Source organism: Bison bison, unplaced genomic scaffold (genome assembly GCF_000754665.1).
Source record: "Bison bison bison isolate TAMUID 2011002044 unplaced genomic scaffold, Bison_UMD1.0 scf7180017864456, whole genome shotgun sequence".
In the NCBI taxonomy this organism is placed as follows: domain Eukaryota; kingdom Metazoa; phylum Chordata; class Mammalia; order Artiodactyla; family Bovidae; genus Bison; species Bison bison.
Window position 1 is genome coordinate 25,958,763 of NW_011495018.1, and position 18,857 is coordinate 25,977,619.

Sequence of the window (18,857 nt, forward strand, 5' to 3'; positions counted from 1 at the left end):
TAAACAAACAATGACTTCCAGGGGAAAAAAAGATCCCTTAGCTGTTGGCTGTGGCTCCACTTGGCCAGGAATTCTCCCAGGCCCATCCTCAGATCAGTCAGCTTCACACAAGCCAGCAGTATTCACACTTGATTTTTTTCTTAATATTCAGTTCTCATATACACATACACATATACACACTTACAAAAAAGCCTAGCCTATTTAAGAACTAAATATAGAACTGATTGCTGGGCACAGTGTTTATTCTAATCTGTGCAGGTTCATAAAGTCCACTTTAGACCCAAATAAGGCTGACTCACATATGTAAAAGAAAATCAGTTCCTATTTACAAGCTCCATAAAATCTGCTGCAAATACTTAGGCAGAAAGATGCAGCAAAGGCATTTACAACCTTCCCCACACATCTCCCTGGCAGGGGTCTCAAGGAGCTTTGGAGAGAGCTGAAAACCCAAAAACTATAAGGCTCAAGTAATCTACAAGGGTAATATACCTTAATTACTAAGTGAACAGGGCAATCTGAGAATACTGTATTCAAATGGATTTTCCTTTGCAAAACCACTGCAAACTACATCAAATGATATGTTTAAGGGACCAGACTCATAAATATACACATATACAGGCTTTTTGTCCCTAAAATGTCCAAGCAGTATTGTCATTTCTGTGGGCAAACACTATCTCCATGCCCAGTCTGGTGCCACCCAAGCTCATCAGTCATTAAACATCACCTACTAGCCCTCCAGCATCTCTTCCTTGCCCCACCCTGTAGTGTGCACAAGTGGGGAAATCTGCCACGTGACCCGTAGGTTATTCAAAGAAGAAATTAGCTGGGGTCTGTTTATAATGGGTCCTGAAAGCCTTTGACTCTGTAGATCACAACTGTGGAGAATTCTTCAAGAGATGGGAATACCAGTTCACCATACCTGCCTCCTGAGAAATCTGCATGCAGGTTAAGAAAAAACAGTTAAAACCAGACATGGAACAACAGACTGGTTCCAAACTGGGAAAGGAGTACATCAAGTCTGTATATTGTCACCCTGCTTATTTAACTTATATACATCATGCAAAATGCCAGGCTGGATGAAGCACAAGCTGGATCAAAATTGCTGGGAGAAATATCAATAACCTCAGATACGCAGATGACACCACCCTTATGGCAGAAAGTGAAGAAGAACTAAAGAGCCTCTTGATGAAAGTGAAAGAGGAGAGTGAAAAAGCTAGCTTAAACTCAACATTCAGAAACCTAAGATCATGATATCTGATCCCATCACTTCATGGCAAATAGATGGGGAAACCACGGAAACAGTGACAGACTTTATTTTGGGAGGCTCCAAAATCACTGCAGATGGTGACTGCAGGCTTGAAATTAAAAGACCCTTGCTCCTTGGAAGAAAAGCTATGACCAACCCAGACAGCATATTAAAAAGCAGAGACATTAGTTTGCTGAAAAAGGTCCGTCTTGTCAAAGCTATGGTTTTTCCAGTAGTCATATATGGATGTGAGAGTTGGACTATAAAGAAAGCTGAGCATTGAAGAATGGATGCTTTTGAACTGTGGTGTTGAAGAAGACTCTTGAGAGTCCCTTGCACCACAAGGAGATCAAACCAGTCCATCCTAAAGGAGATCAGTCCTGAATGTTCATTTGAAGGACTGATGCTGAAGCTGAAACTCCAATACTTTGGCCACCTGATGCGAAGAACTGACTCATTAGAAAAGACCCCGATGCTGGGAAAGATTGAAAGTGGGAGGAGAAGGGGACGACAGAGGATGAGATGGTTGGATGGCATCACCGACTCAATGGACATGAGTTTGGGTGAACTCCGGGAGTTGGTGATGAACAGGGAGGCCTGGCGTGCTGCAGTCCTTGGCGTTGCAAAGAATAGGACACAACCAAGTGACTGAACTCAACTGAAAGCCCATTGGAAATGACTGAAGGAGAGAGGAGGTTTGCTGTCAAGAGCAGCATCTTGAGGAACCCAGGTTCAGGGAGAACAGCAGACTCTTATCTCTCCCTCTCTCTGGAATGCCCCCAGTCTTGCTCTCTCAACTCTCTTCTGAGGCTTCTCTTACCTCATCTCAGTCCCTCCACCAGCCCCCTCTGCATCCGCACAACCAGCACTGCATAGAATGGGCAGGGCTCTCTATTAGGCTACTAAACCTGCTGCTAAGGAATGAAGAGACTGGCAGAAGCCTAAGAAACTTGCAGAGTCCTCAAAGTCATTACCTCTGAAGAACGGACTAACTGCCTTGGAGACTTCCGTGCCCCATTTGCTGTGCCCCCAGGGAAGGAGCAGCCTGGCTTATTTTACAAAGGCTTTGAAATTGGTCCTCTGAGTCTGATTCTCCCTGAGGAGAAGGACTCTCTGCAACGGGGCCACTTTCCAAAGAGAGATCATAAAAAACCAAGCAGGACCCTGTGGGGATCCTGGGCATGGACACTTTTCTGTATCCCCTGTTTCTTGATTGTAGGAAATAGGTTTCAGTCCCCAAGACTTCCAGAGTTCCAAAGGGCAGTTTCAAACAGTTGCCAATCAAGGAAGGGAGGAGATGCCAAAACAAGGGAGGGGCAGTCAAGAGACAATCAGTTCAGTTCAGTCGCTCAGTCAGTCGTGTCCAGCTCTTTGCAACTGCATGGACTGCAGCACGCCAGGCTTCCCTGTCCATCACCAACTCCCAGAGTTTACTCAAACTCACGTCCATTGAGTCGGTGATGCCATCCAACCATCTCATCCTCTGCTGTCCCCTTCTCCACCCTCCTTCAATCTTTCCCAGCATCGGGGTCTTTTCAAATGAGTCAGTTCTTTGCATCAGGTGGCCAAAGGATTGAAGTTTCAGCTTCACCATCAGTCCTTCCAATGAATATTCAGGACCAATTTCCTTTAGGATGAACTGGTTGTATTTCCTTGCTGTGCAAGGGACTCTCAAGAGTCTTCTCCAATACCACAGTTCAAAAGCATCCATTCTTTGGTGCTCAGCTTTTTTTACAGTCCAACTCTCACATCCATTCGTGACTACTGGAAAAACCATAGCTTTGACTAGATGGACATTTATTAGCAAAGTAATGTCTCTGCTTTTTAATATACTGTCTAGGTTGGTCATAACTTTTTTTTTTCCCCCCAAGGAGCAGCCGTCTTTTAATTTCAAGGCTGCAGTCACCATCTGCAGTGATTTTGGAGCCCAAAAAAATAAAGTCTGTCACTGTTTCCACTCTTTCCCCATCTATTTGCCATGAAGTGATGGGACCAGATGCCATGATCTAAGTTTTCTGAATGTTGACTTTTAAGCCAACTTTTTCACTCTCCTCTTTCACTTTTATCAAGAGGCTCTTTAGTTCTTTCCTTTCTGCCATAGGAGTGGTATCATCTGCATATCTGATAATAGAGAAGCCTTAAGACAAGATCCTGGTTCCACTTCAAGGGATACACATAACAATATCTTTGAGCTCTTCTGCAGAACTAAAACCCCCAACAAATGGATGATGTTAAATATTTGAGTAAGTATTCTACATTCCAGAGAGAAGGTCACAGTTTGATAATTCTGAGAATCACAGACATTCCTCAGAATGCCTGAAACCAGATTAAAGGGACACAGGCTCCATACGCACCCTGATCCCCATTCGCAACCCTACCCTTGAACCACTGCTATAAAACTCCTCACCAAATCCTCCTGGGTTGGCACACAGTTTTTGAGGGCATGACCCCATTGTTTTCCCCTTTACCTGGAAAAGCAACAAAGCTATTCCTTTCTATTTGATCCAAAACTCTGTTTCTAAGATTTGACTTGGCACCAGTACACAGAGGTCAAATTTTCTCATCAAAACTTTCAGAGACGTCCCACATATGTGGAGGTCAGAGCTCCAGGAACTATACCTCCCAGGACACAGAAAAGAGGAAAAGGCCTCCCCAGGGCCTGTATCCCTGAGCCTGCAGGAGACAACACAGCCATTCCACAGAACTTACTGACCTACAATATTCTCTACCAGCATTAATGGAGAGCCTACAGCAAACTCTTGAGAGTTGTTTGGATAGCAAGGAGATCAAACCAGTCAATCTTAAAATAAATCAACTCTGAATATTCATTGGAGGGACTGAAGCTGAAGCTCAAATACCTTGGCCACCTGATGCAAAGAGCCAACTCATTGGAAAAGACAGTGATGCAGGAAAGATTGAAGGCAAAAGGAAGAGAGGGTAGCAGAGGATAAGTTGGTTGGATGGCATCACCAACTCAATGGGCATGAGTCCAAGCAAACTCTGGAAGATAGTGAAGGATGAGAAGACTGGTGTGCTGCAATTCATGGGGTTGCAAAGAGTCAGACATTACTTAGCAACTGAACCAACAAAAACAGCAACCAAGCCTAGCAAGCATGGTGGTGGGAGAGGCAGGGAAGGGGGGAACCCAGATTTAGGAAACAAGGTCACCAACCTCAAGGATCCTGAATTCTACCAAAGAGGACAGATATGCCCATGCTACTGCTGCTAAGTCACTTCAGTCATGCCCGACTCTGTGCAACCCCATAGATGGAAGCCCACCAGGCTCTGCCATCCCTGGGATTCTCCAGGCAAGAACACTGGAGTGGGTAGCCTTTTCCTTCTCCAATGCATGAAAGTGAAATTGCTCAGTCGTGTCCGACTCTTAGCGACCCCGTGGACTGCAGCCCACCAGGCTCCTCCGTCCATGGGATTTTCCAGGCAAGAGATCTGGAGTGGGGTGCCATCGCCTTCTCTAGATATGCCCATAACCAACCTTAATAAAAGGCAAAGGTAGAACATGCCTCTAATGAAGAAAGGAAACTAGACTTTGCTAAAAGACAGCTCTATGCAGGTATTTGAACCTCACATTCTTCCTGAAAGACCAAGGGAGTATCCAGGGCTCAGTGAAGCTGAGAAACTTTCCCACAGTCGCACTGCTAGTTGCGGGATTGAACCCTGCTCTTTCCCTAATTCTGAGAGGCTTCCTCCAAGAACACTGCAGTGCCCGAGAGAGGTGCTGAGAACGTGAAGAATGCAAACTGAACTGGGGAAATCGCCAACAGCCATGCTGGGAGTGTTATTATGTAAAATTAAATTGCTGTTGTACTTTTGCAATCAACAATGTTGGGGAGGGGGGGTAGACTTTAGATGATTTGTTTGAAGTAGCCACAATGAGAGATTGATGATGATGAAGACAGACGTAAAAAGTACCAAGACCCCAAAATAGCACCAAATAAGCCCCCTTAGTATAGAAGCAACCAGACCCACATACCCCAGTCAGTCCTATATTGCAATGTTATATGGTAATTAGTGTTCCTAATGATACCTCTGGGTTATCAAGAAAAGGATAAATTACTGCCATGTTGTCTAAGTGAACGGAATGCACGGTCAGGACGCTATTGATTCTGCATCTGTCTTGGCCAGGCAGTGTGATCTTGGAAAAGTCAGTGAACCCCTCTGGACTTCAGTCATCTCACTGATGAAATGAGGGTTGTGTCGAGTCTAAGTCTTTCATGCAAACAAAGAGGTCCTGGAGAGAATAACTATTCCCACCCATCCCACTCCAACAGTACCAGCAGTCCTCATGGGGTTCTTCCCATGGACCATCTAATTCAGATATGGTCATTTATGCCAAAGGTCCCGTCTCATGTCCTCTCTGCTAATATCCCTAAGAGTTCTTTTCTTCACAGATTGTCACTGGGGATAACATGACCATATTCATCTTAAAACCAAGGGGCACTTTGCTACTTATGGAAAAGAAAAATGATGTACTATGGCAGAATTATTTTTACTAAGGATTTTTAAGGGCACAAGTTACACTGTTTAGATGTTAAGCTACCTTTGCCATCTATAGGCAGCACAGGTCCCTTCATTTCCCTAAAAATCAAAATGTGTTTCAGAGAAACTGCTGATGTCCTGGCTTCTACACTGGAGTATGCTGAGTCTGAATGCAGACCTGGAAGAGATGTCTCTGCTCTGCTGGAAGCCTTTGTAGGGCTGAGGGTTTGAGGTACATTCTATAGCCCTATCTCATGCTCAAGGGTCAAAACCAGTCTAGGTCAGAGAAGGAAACGTGAGGCTGTCAGCCCCCAGGTCCATTCACGTCCAGCTCTTGAAGTTACAGCATTAGAGGTCCAGTCCTGGAAGCCTTGTTCTTTAACTTCCAGAGCACACTGTATAAAACCAAATACCCTGGGGGGAGATAAGACCGTAATCCCTGGATGGTAAATAAATTTTATCTTAACTACCAACTTTGATCAATTGGTAATGACTGCCTGGAGTATTCTACCGAGAAAGAGTCTAAAACTGTTCCCCAGGGGGGTATTCAAAATATTTAACAACCCACCAATCAGCTCTTCTTGGCCCCTTCATAGTTTGGATGTTAACTCTTCAGTTGCTAGGTCAGTTATGGGAGGTCCAAGCAAATAATCTCAGTTCAGTTCAGTTCAGTCGCTCAGTCATGTCCAACTCTTTGCGACCCCATAAATCGCAGCACGCCAGGCTTCCCTGTCCATCACCATCTCCTGGAGTTCACTCAAATTCACGTCAATCGAGTCAGTGATGCCATCCAGCCATATTATCCTCTGTCGTCCCCTTTTCCTCCAGCAGCAGCTATTTACCAACTGACGCAGAAGATGATTACATATAAAGTATGATTACAGGTAAAGTATTATATATAAAATATCAGCTCTGGCTGTCCATCAGGTTCATGGGAACTGGGCAGTAATGGATTAGCAGTGTCAGCCTTACATGGAGGCAAAGGAGAACATAGCACCTTGTCAAACATTTTCTCTCCCTGTCTGCCAACTTGACCTTCTAAAGAATCCACATTGTCCTTTGTGGGTCATGGGACCAGAAACTCCTGTGTTGTAAGCATTATAAATTTGACTGGTTGCAAATCGAGAGGGTGAACCTCAGATATATTCATACTGGATATGGGTACATTGATTTGTTTTCCATTCAATAAACTACCATTGATGTGAAACCAGAACACTCATTGATAATTTTGTTGGACTGTACCTTAGAATGCTAACAATGATAGAATTGCTTCTATTCAGCAGCAATTAAAATTATGGGTAAGATGAAGCCTATGGATCTGACACAGATGGTAGCTTTCAGACCCTAGGAGCCTTGGAAAGGTAGTCAAGTTCTTCTGGCCTTTCTTGAGTGCTTCCAAGTTGGAAGCTATTGCTAAAAACCTTAGGCGGAGAGCAATTCAGGGTTACCTTGAAGGTGGACACCTGGTCTGACAGGCAGAGCAGATTACTCTTCAGCCATAGAGGATGTCTAGGGATAAGGGTCTAAATCTCTTGCATATCCCAGTGTGCATCAGAAACACCTGGGACTATGTTAAAATGCAGATTTATGGGCTAGAAATAAAAGATTCTAGCTCAACAGAAATCTGCACTTTAAAGACTTTCCACTTGACTCTGTTGCGGGTTGTAGATCCCATTTGGAAAAACTCAGTGGGAATGAGAGCCCAAGAGGCTTCTGAGGGTGATGGAAACTGACAGTAAAATAGAGGAAAACGATACCAAGGGGACATGGGCAGCTGACGTACCCTGCACCCACTCTGGCCTTCCTGACACATGGTTAGATCCTGCCTTCACCAGAACAATGAATGGGGTTCATTGATTGATGCAGAGTGACAAGTGCTTGCTGCACATTCATCATTTCGAATCTCACCACAGCAGAAACCTACATGGTGGACACTCCCACCATCACTCCCATTTTTAGGTGACAAAACTAGGCCCAGGGCCACCCAGCTTGAAGGTGGTGAAGCCGGGGCTTGTAACCGGTCAGCCTATCTCCAGGGCCTGGATACGCGTGGCCCACCGGGACTGCTGAGGTACAAGAACAATTCTGGTATACCTGAGACAATAGCCGGCAAGATCCTCGTAGACGAGCTAGAATACAAATACAACTATTAACTCTCCTCAATTTATAGTGACTAGAACTGGGGAAAAAAGAGCAGAAAGTAAAACTAACAGCAGCTCAAGCTGCACATGATAAATTTCCTTATAATTAAAACACAACTGAAGAGTCTTATCTCCTTGACCAAATTTAGATTTACAAAATTGACCCTGAGAAAACTGGACCTGAAAAGAATAAAATTATTATGGCAAGAACTAACATTTGAAATGGTCCAAAAAAAACCCTGCCTAATAAATCAAATATGTATTTATTGTACGATGTATAGGGAATAGAACTTCTCATAATGAAATGGAAATGAAAGCCAAATTATTGATAATTTTTAGATATTATTGGATAGTGAAAGATGATCAAGAAGCTAAATTTGGGGAATTTCCTAGCAGTCTAGTAGTTAGGACTCCACGCTCTCAGTGTCAAGGGCCTGGGTTCGATCTCTGATGATGGAACTAAGATTATATGAGACAAAGAGTGTGGACAAAAATAGGTTTTTTTTAAATTCCGATTAAAATGATCTTATTTATAAACATGGAATCAAAATGTCCTTAGGGGGTCAAAATAGCAAGAATGAGCATTCAGTAGGTCACATTGGGCTGTAGTTATACATGGTGCCTATCACCTGGGCAGCCACCCTCCCTCACAGTCAGGATTTGTAGAATAATCAGGACACAAATATCCTGTGTCCATCGGTAGAGGAGAGCACATCCCCCACATTCCTCCAGCAACAATGTGCAGTTCACTTTCCAAGGGAAACCAAGACGAGAATCACTGCTGAACTGACGCCGTGTTTACATTCTTGATGCATGTACACAACATCACCCTCGAGGACAGGAAGAAGACTTTGAGAAATACTGCTGTAAAGACTGAGACCTTCCCCTACCTCCTGGCATCTCTCACCCCACTCTCCCCGCCCTGAGTATTTAACACCCACACCCCACTCTCCAGCTATTGCTCTAGTCTACACATCGACATCACTCCTCTGGACCACCAACCTCACCCAGCCTCCTATTCTCATTGTTGCCTCCTTCCCATCATTCTTCATCCTGTAGCTGGAGAGAGCTCTCAAAAATATAAGTCAAATTATGTTCCTCTACTTAGAGCCATTCAGTGGCTCCCTGTTGCACTTAGAATAAACCATAAAATCCTCATCCTTTTTTATGAAACCCTTTACATTCTGACGCTGCCTGCGTCACCAGATATATCTGTACCACCCGCCCATCTCCCCCCTCACTCCTCCTGCACTACCGGGCTTTTCTTTCTTCCAGTTATCCCCACCACGGACCCTTTGCATTAGCAGTTCTCTCTAGCTAGGGCACTCTGTTCTCTGGAAGATCCTGCCGGCTCCTTCTTGACTTGCAGATCTCAGCTTCAATGTCATGTCCTCAGAGAGCCTTTTCTGACCTCCCCCAACCCAAGATACCACACTCACTATTGTTTCATCTAGTTCCATTATCTTCACTCATGCCGCATCTCCTGCTTTGAGCTGTGTTCATTTTTGTTGGATCCTTCCATTACACGGTTAGTTTCCATAAAGGCCACAACTGATTTATCTTGTTCAGTATACGTAAGCACCCAACATGTATCTATGGATACAGTGAATGAATAGATGAATGAATAAGTAAAGGAAAAAATGAAGTAACTCAAGGCTACGGAAATTTTAGGAGCTGGTGTGCTGGGAATACCCAGAGAAATGAAATTAAGGTGATCTTCCTTCTCAGCCCAAACCCTTGCCAAAGTCCCTCCGCCTTTCCTTTAGGAAGCCTGCCCCATCCTCCTATGAGTTTCTATACCAGTAATGGACATTTATGGTTCACCCTTGATTGAAGAGTGACATCACCTCCATCATCATACTGTATTATATTCCATGTGATATTACTCCATCTCATGGCCTTGGATCTCCCCAACCAGTGTAAACCCCTTGCAGGTTTGGAATGTAATTTTTGGTGACCTTTGAATCCTAGTGGACACCCAGTAAATATTTCACAAAGCATAGAAGGTCAAGGTTGGGAGTGATCTTAGAGATCACCTTCTGGAGATTTCTGTGTGGAGGTAATAGAGCTGAGACCAAGAGACATAAAGTGACCTGCCCAAGGTTGCATGACCAGCCAGACATAGGATGGCTCCTCGAACCTGGATGTCCTGTTTCCCAGGCCAGGATCTTTTCCACTGTATCAGTGGACCATTAGGAAAGCAGATTCCTGGGCACCCACTCAGATCTAGGATAGGGCCCAGAATCAGGTGCCCAAAGTGACTAGGAAATCCCAAAAGCAGTGCTGCTTCTGTGACTTGATGTTGTACAGTGCTTAGTTCGGAGAAGGCAATGACACCCCACTCCAGTACTCTTGCCTGGAAAATCCCATGGACAGAGGAGCCTGGTAGGCTTCAGTCCATGGGGTCACTAAGAGTCGGACACAACTGAGCGACTTCACTTTCACTTTTCTCTTTCATGCATTGGAGAAGGAAATGGCAACCCACTCCAGCGTTCTTGCCTGGAGAATCCCAGGGACGGGGGAGCCTGGTGGGCTGCTGTCTATGGGGTCACACAGAGTCGGACACGACTGAAGTGACTTAGCAGTAGCAGCAGCAGTGCTTAGTTGCTTAGTAATGTCCAACTCTTTGCAACCCCATAGATGGTGGCCCTCCAGGATCCTCTGTCCATGGGGATTCTCCAGGCAAGGATACTGGAGTGGGTTGCCATGCTCTCCTCCAGGGGATGTTCCCAACCCAGGGATTGAACCCAGGTCTCCTGCATTGCAGGAGATTCTTTACTAACTGAGCCACCAGGGAAGCCCAACTTTATGTTAGGTGAGACCATATGAACTTGCTGACATTCAGGAGCTCTTGAAATACAAAATGGCAATTTCGTATGTTTTGAGCTAATAATATGCATGTGAAATGTTGAGCTAGATGAAGCACAAGCTGAAATCCAGATACCAGGAGAAATATCAATAAATTCAGATATGCAGATGACACCACCCTTATGGCAGAAAGCAAAGAGGAATTAAAAGACCTCTTGATGAAAGTGAAAGAGGAAAGTGGAAAAGTTGGCTTTAAAACTCAACATTCAAAAAACTAAAATCATGGCATCTGGTCCCATCACTTCATGGCAAATAGATGGGGAAACAATGGAAACAGTGACAGACTTTATTTTCTTGGGCTCCAAAATCACTGCAGATGGTGACTGCAGCCATGAAATTAAAAGACACTTGCTTCTTAGAAGAAACGCTATGACCAACCTAGACAGCATATTAAAAAGCAGAGACATTACTTTGCCGGAAAAGGTCCGTCTAGTCAAGGCTATGATTTTTCCAGTAGTCATGTATGGATGTGATAGTTGGACTGTAAAGAAAGCTGGGCACCGACGAATGAATGCCTTTGAACTGGGGTCTTGAGAGTCCCTTGGACTGCAAGGAGATCAAACCAGTCAATCCTCAAGGAAATCAGTTCTGAATATTCATTGGAAGAACTGACGCTGAAGCTGAAGCTCCAATACTTTGGCCACCTGATGTGAAGAGCTGACTCATTTGAAAAGACCCTGATGAAGATTGAAGGCAGAAGGAGAAGGGGACAACAGAGGATGAGATGGTTGGATGGCATCACCGACCTGATGGACATGAATTTGAACAAGCTCTGGGAGTTGGTGATAGACAGGGAAGCCTGGCATGCTGCAGTCCATGGAGTTACAAAGAGTCAGACACGACTGAACTGAGCTGAATAATAATCTCTTGGGTATAAGGTGTTCCTTGTAACCAAGGAAAAGACCCTGAGGACAGACAATCGCTCTCTAAGGGAGGAAAAAACAAAAATGAAAAACTGAAAGCCTGAGGAGGAGGATAATAAATAGATTCTCTGAAGTGGAAATTTCAAGTAGAACAGAGAGACCTTCCCTTCCTGGACCTAAAGCTACCCTGAGGTGCCAGGGGGCAGTGTGGGTATCACTAGCCATATCAAGTCTTCATCCCCAAAAATATCATACACAGTAAGGCAAGTCTTTAAAGGTGATGTGTTTTGAGGGGGTCCTCTCACCAAGGGCCACTTCTGGCCCTTCATACAGACAACCTCATCCTCACAGCAGCCTAAGTCTGTACTGTCAGCATTCCTATTTTACAGATGAGGAAACCCAGGCAGGCAGGGGGCAAGGACCTAGCCCAAGGTCGAGGATGAGAAAGTGATGGAGACCTTGGTCTCACCCACTGCTCTGTTTTGAAGACGGTCCAGGGAAAGTCATAGGGCCATTCAGCACGGACTTTGAAAAACCACTTCCAGCATGGAGTGGACAGTTGAATAAAGGACCTTTGAGGCAACTTCTTAGCCTGGGGTTTTCGGATTCCAAGATTCTGAGTGTGGTGTTTGGAAGAGCGGGTTCACCACAGGTTCTTTTCCCCCAAACACTCTCCTCCTTCCCCTCTTTCTCTTGCCTCCTGGCCAGGTATACACTGTTGCTGGGGGGAGGATGTACGGGGGTGGGCCCAGGAGTTCAGGATTACAATCTCCTATTTCCACCTGGTATCCCCTGGGCACTCATTTATCCACAGGAAATGCTGTGTCTTACAAACTGCTCTCAACACCAGAGAAGCAGGCATACTCCCCGCCCAACACCACTCTAAAGACAAAGAAACTAAGTCACAGGAGAGAGACCTGACCTCAGCCGGCCAGTGACAGGGCCAGGACAGGAACCTGGGTCTGTCTGATTTCAGAAATCTGTGCTGTCTTCACAAAACCCCAGAATGCCCATGAAAGGCAGCTACAAAACTCAGCTGTCTCTTCCCTGTTCTTTTCCAGATGTTAACATGGCCTGAGAGCCAAGTGGAGCTAAGTGGGAGGGAAGGAGTCTAAATTCTTGGTTCTGACTACAAATGGCATGTGCCTCCCGCAGCCCGAGTCCTCACATCAGAGAAGCTGGCAGCCCACATACGCTTATCCCAGGTGGTGCCTGCCCCACACAAAGCAGGGGGTGGGATACGGGGCGTGCCTCTTCCTACTCTGTTGATCAACAAGCTTGATCACAAGAGTCTGTAATGATAATCTGACAGCAGTAAACAAAAGGAAGTTGGGTCGCTCCCTAAGCATTCAAAGTCTAGCCCTGGTCCAACGCTTGCAGTCTTCTTCTCTTCAGGTGAGGTCGGTGGGAGCCTGTGACGAGCTGTCAGCTCCCTCGGAGCGGGGTGAAGAATGCCTCCCCACAAGGTTCACCCCCGGGAGCTGCCACCTCCCCAGCAGCCCAGCTCGGGTTCTGGCAGGCACAGGCGCTGCTTCCTTTACTTTGCCTGATAATGCTATCATTTCCCTTGCGGGTTCCTTTGGCTGGTTTTTGTTTTTTATGCTACAGGAGTTCTCAATTAGCCTCTCTCCTCCACCATCTGCTGATGACAACGATGGCGTTCGTGACAGCAGCGACAGAGGCTCCGTCCCGTCTGGGCTCTGAAGCAGCGAGAGGGCACTCAGAGCCTGGCTCCAGACCAGAGTCGCTGCTCGCCCGCTGTGGGCAGACCAGAGATGACAGAGATGGGGAGGGGCTGAGTTTCCTCTTAGAAGAGCAAATAAAATGAAACAATTCCACTCCTAGGTGTTTACCTAAGAGAAACAAATGTATGTCCACAGGAGCCCTTGTACACAAATATCCACAGCATTTTTCTTTTTTACCACCTAAAACTGGAAATAACCCAAACGTCCATCAGCTGCTGGGTGGATTAACAAAGATACATCCGTACAATGGCCTGCTACTTGGCAGTAAACAAATTTCCAACACACACAACAGGATTGAACCTCAAAAAGCATTATGCTAAGGGGAGGAAACCAAAGACACAAAAGACTACTTACTGTCAATTCTATTTATGTGAATCTCTAGAAAAGGCAAAGCTATAGTTAAAGAAAAATAAACCACTGGTTGCCAAGGGTTGGGAGCTGGGGAAACAGATTGACTACAAAGGGTTATGAGTGACCTTCGGCGACTGATGGAAATGTCCTATATCTTGATTGTGCTACTGGTTAGTAAGTATATACATTCATCAAAACTCATTCAACTGCACTCTTAAAATGACCAAATTTTATTGCATGTAAACCCTACTTCAAGAATACTGTTGTTGTTGTTTTTTTTTCAATTAAACGGGTTATTTTTAAACCACAAGATGTTTCAGAGCCTTTGGTACATTTTCAATCTTCAGGAAAGAGCTGCAGATATGGCCAAGGTTTTTCAAATTCACTTGACAAAAGATTTAATCAAAAGTTTTACAGAACATTAGTTAAAATCTTGAGGAAACAGGTAGAGAAAATTGCATTAGAAAATTACCAACCTGGATAAAGCATTGCCCTCTCTTCACTATCATCTTTAAAAACTCAAACCCCCTTGAGAAAAAGAATACATTCAGCAGGACCTCTTCATGGGCGCCCTGGTTAAGTAGGCAATTTCCTGCAGGTTGAACACCAGGTATTATTAGCGTAAGTTCACTGGGTGAGGGAGAGGGTCCTGGGAGGGGAAGCAGGAGCCAGAAGCCTGACTGGGTGGGTGCGCTGTATGCTGTGGCCATCCATTCATCCATCATTCACCCTGTGAGGCACTCTGCCATGTGTCAGAGAAGCAGTCAGACAAGGTGCCCACCCTCTAGTAGCCCACAGCCTTGCTACTCCTATTGAGAGCTGTCTGTCCCCAAGTCCCAGCACCCATGAGACCCTCTCATCCATGATTTTCTTCTGGGACTTCTATTAGTAACTGCCTTTTCCTAGTAGGAGGGGGGGTGCACCTTCCTGCCCACCTCCAACCGCCGTGATCACCAACTCTAACAAATGGGTCACCCCAAGCTCCCTGATCACCACAAGGGATTTAGCACTGGCCCTGGAAAGCTCAATGGCACCCCACTCTAGTACTCTTGCCTGGAAAATCCCATGGATGGAGGAGCCTGGTAGTCTGCAGTCCATGGGGTCGTGAAGAGTCGGACACGACTGAGCGACTTCACTTTTACTTTTCACTTCCATGCATTGGAGAAGGAAATGGCAACCCACTCCAGTGTTCTTGCCTGGAGAATCCCAAGGACGGGGGAGCCTGGTGGGCTGCCGTCTATGGGGTCGCACAGAGTCGGACACGACTGAAGCGACTTAGCAGCAGCAGCAGCAGCAGCAGCTGGAAAGCTCTGGCAGGTGGCAGTAAAGGGAGAGAGTCTTACAGCTCATTACATCTCAAGCCACATGCAAATTCTTCCTACCCCTCCATAAGCCTACCTGTTGCTCTGAACCAGAAAAACCAGATGAGAGAGAGCATTGTGGAGACAGCTGCATGGAACAGGGGTTCCCAACCCCCAGGCCATGGACCAATATCAGTTGGTGGCCTGTTAGGAACCGAGTCACACAGCAGATTAGGGTTAGGTTTAGGGTGTGTTTGAGACAGCTTCAAATCTCCACAGATTAAAGTCAAAGCGGAATATCCTGAGCTTGCCACAAAAGCACTGAAAAGCCTGCTTCCACTTCCAACATCCGATTTTTGTGAAGCAGGGCTTTCTGCAGTGACAGCAATGAGATTACAGAGTAGCCTGGACATAGCAACACACTTCAGGTGTCACTGTCTCCCATCACCCCAGATGGGACCATCTAGCTGCCCAAAAACAAGCTCAGGGCTCCCACTGATTGTGCATTATGATGAATTGCATCATTATTTCATTATCTATCACAATGTAATAATAAGAGAAGTACACAACAAATGTAATGCACTTGAACCATCCCCAAACTATCCCAACCTCACCCCACCCGGCCCAGTCCGTGGAAAAATTTTCTTCCATGACACTGGTCCCTGGTGCCAACAAGGTTGGGGGCCACTGGCACAGAACATGCCTACTTTGCTAAGTGGGTGAAGAGCCCTGGTCCAGCAAGCTCTTCTGTCTCCCTTCTGCCTCTCAGGGCTCCCTGACATGACTACCTGGTTCCTGCCCAGAAACTCTAGGGAAGCAAAGCTCAGACCCAAGACTGGGACCCTAGTCTGCTCTTTCTAGAAATAGCTCCAAATTCCTGCACTATACTAAGTTTCCTCCCCACTCCTCACCTAGGAAAGAAGGCAGACCCAAGAGTGTAAAAGACTCTCCTTGCCTTTTTCTGTATTCCATGCACCTTGCTTGTCATCCAGTCACACACACACACACACACACACACACAGATGACAACCCTAAACCACCAAGGCTTAAAGACAGAAGTGCCTGGGAGATGGAACCAGAATTGGTAACACACGACTGCCCTGATCTACAGCTCCCCTACTGCTCAGGGTCTAGAGAGGGTACCCAGAGCCCCAGGAACACGCTCTGGAAACAAACAGAATCTTGGAAACATGCTCTGCTGAAGGGAAATGGTCAGACGTTTTGGCTGCCCATCACTTTCTACACTGCATTCTTGGATAAGAAAGCACCATTTCCTCTACAGGAACCTGGAGTCATGCACACTCCACTAGGCTCCAGGCTACAGAACCTTGCACAGGTGACCCCAGCTCCATCAGGAGATGCACCCACACCAGACCTCACCCAGGACCTGGGGACGCAAGGACTCCAGAATGGCAGCGGGACTCCAGTCTCCAGCAGCAGGGTAAACCCCATGTCCACCTGTGCCCAGCACACATGGCTCTGTCCTCACCAGGCTGCTGGAAACCACAGGTCTCCTAGTTTTCCTGGAGATATTGTTTTTCCAAGGCTGATTCTGCAGTCTTCCTATTGTTCCCCCAATGGGACCAAAAGCAGAGCAGTCACTACCATCTCCCCAGCAAGATCACACGTTCCATGAGGGCAGGCTTGGATTCTATTTTGTTCACTGCTCCATCCACAGATAGGAGAACTTCTGGTAGGCACTCAATAAACATGTGTTGAGAGAATGAATCAAATAAATGCATGTGTATACATATCTTGAAAGTGAAGGGTTAGTTGCTTAATCGTGTCTCTTTGCGACCCCATGGACTGTAGCCCGCCAGGCTCCTCTATCCATGGAATTCTCCAGGCAAGAATACCAGAATGGGTAGCCATTCCCTTCTCCAGGGGATCTTCCCTGACTCAGGGGTATATTTTAAGGAACCTGATTAAAAAAAAATTAAGAAAGAAAACAGAAAAGCCTAGCTGCCCTAGATGATAAATCCCACCCGTAGGAACACGCAGGCTTCCAAAATCACTAGATAAGAAGCACCGTGATGGCCGGTGCTGTGACTCATCTGTGTTACCCTAGCACTTCACGGGAGGTCAGCACCTCAGAGGTGCTCGGGGCAGCTGCACGAACGACCACACAGTGGAGAGGTGACTGTCTGGTGGGGCAGGTGTCTGCTGCTCATATTATGTCACTGGAATGCTTTTCACGGATGTCTCCTGCAGGCTGATGCATCAAAACCATAGCATCAGTGAGGAGGCCAAGGAATTAACTGCCCCAGTCATCTTCAATTTCTTTCTTCATAACAGAATCGTTATCTCAGATGGCATGCCACAGGAGAAGTGGGGCTGCTTCAGATGAGGCGGTGCTCCATAGAATCAACCTCTTCATCTGCCCCTCTATTTCCCCTTCCACCCCCCACCACCATGCAGCCCCCATACCAGGAGCAGTCTGAGGCCACAGCCCAATCCAGACACTCCCCAGAGAGATAAGAGTCTTGGTACCACTGAGCCTGTTTCCAGGTGTGATAAACTTTCACCTCCTGTCCCTGGGTCCCTGGCCGCCGTGAGTCACACTCCTATGTCCTCTTTTGCTGCCTCAGCCAGTTTGAGGAAGGTTTTTGTCACTTGTAGCCAGAGCAGCCTTAATAAAGATAGCCGATCTGTGTGGATGCCGTCACAGGAGCCCCTAAGCCTTTATCGTTTCCCAGCAATCACCCCCATAAGCCCTACTGGGAAACTGAGAGCTGAGGATGGAGAAGGAGCAGCAGTAAAAACCTGTGACCATCTATTGCCCAGCACGTTTCCAGCCTGCAGGGCAGGGGTCCTTTACCCTAGATGAAATTAGTTAACCTCCTTGGCTGTCTTCCAGCAGACACACACACATACACGCACACGCACACACACACACGCACACACAAAGAGGTGGAGATTAAAAATAAAAAGAGAGAGAACTCTTTCATTCTGGGCAAGATCTAAATGCAATTACAATTCAGTAGATCCATGAGGAAATTGACAAGAGCCAATGCTTTGCACAAGGCATGCTCTGATTTCATGCCGACAAATTATTTTTTAAAGGGCGTTAATATCACAAGCTGATGACTTTTAGCCCTGAGCAAATGATGCATTTTAATGCTTCTTTACACACAGCTCTCAGCCCAAGTGAAGCTGTCTTCTTCGGCAAACCATTAGCAAACATTTACATTTCAAAACTGAACAGGATGGCTGTTGTTAGGTTTTCCTTTCTTTTCATATATGCCCGCACAGATAATTCATATTTCACATGCTAAGTGTTGTGTAGCATCCTGTTTCTGACCCCTGGCATACCTTTAGAAGATGGTGGCTCCTGGTTTTCAGGCCGACCATCTAAAGATTGATTTTGAAAGGGAGAAAGAAAGATAGTGGCATCATCAAACACTATTACCTTTGTGGCAGGCAGGCTCTTTTTGAAATGGCAGTGTATTTTCAGGTTCCTTTATTCCTCAGCGCAGGCGAAGGAACCAGACATCGGGTGCCTTCTCCCGCTTGAGAGTCAGAGCAGGATCCTCAGAGAGCAAATTCTAGTGGTTAGTGTTCATCTTTCCAAGTGTGGCCAAAATGACAGTGAACCCGGGGGTGGGGGAGAATTAGAATCAATTAGGGGCAGAAGCTCATTTTCCTCTTTAATAGACACAACTTGGATAAGAGTCACAGAATTAGAGGTTTTGAGTGTGCAGTCAGGATCTGATGCATTTTAGGTCATCATCTTACAGTTCAGTCTATGCTCTAGACTGGAGTCTTCAATGCCCCCCACTATAGCAGTTTGAACATGCAGACTCTGCAGGCAGACAGGTACGGGTTCAAATCCCAGCTCAGCCACT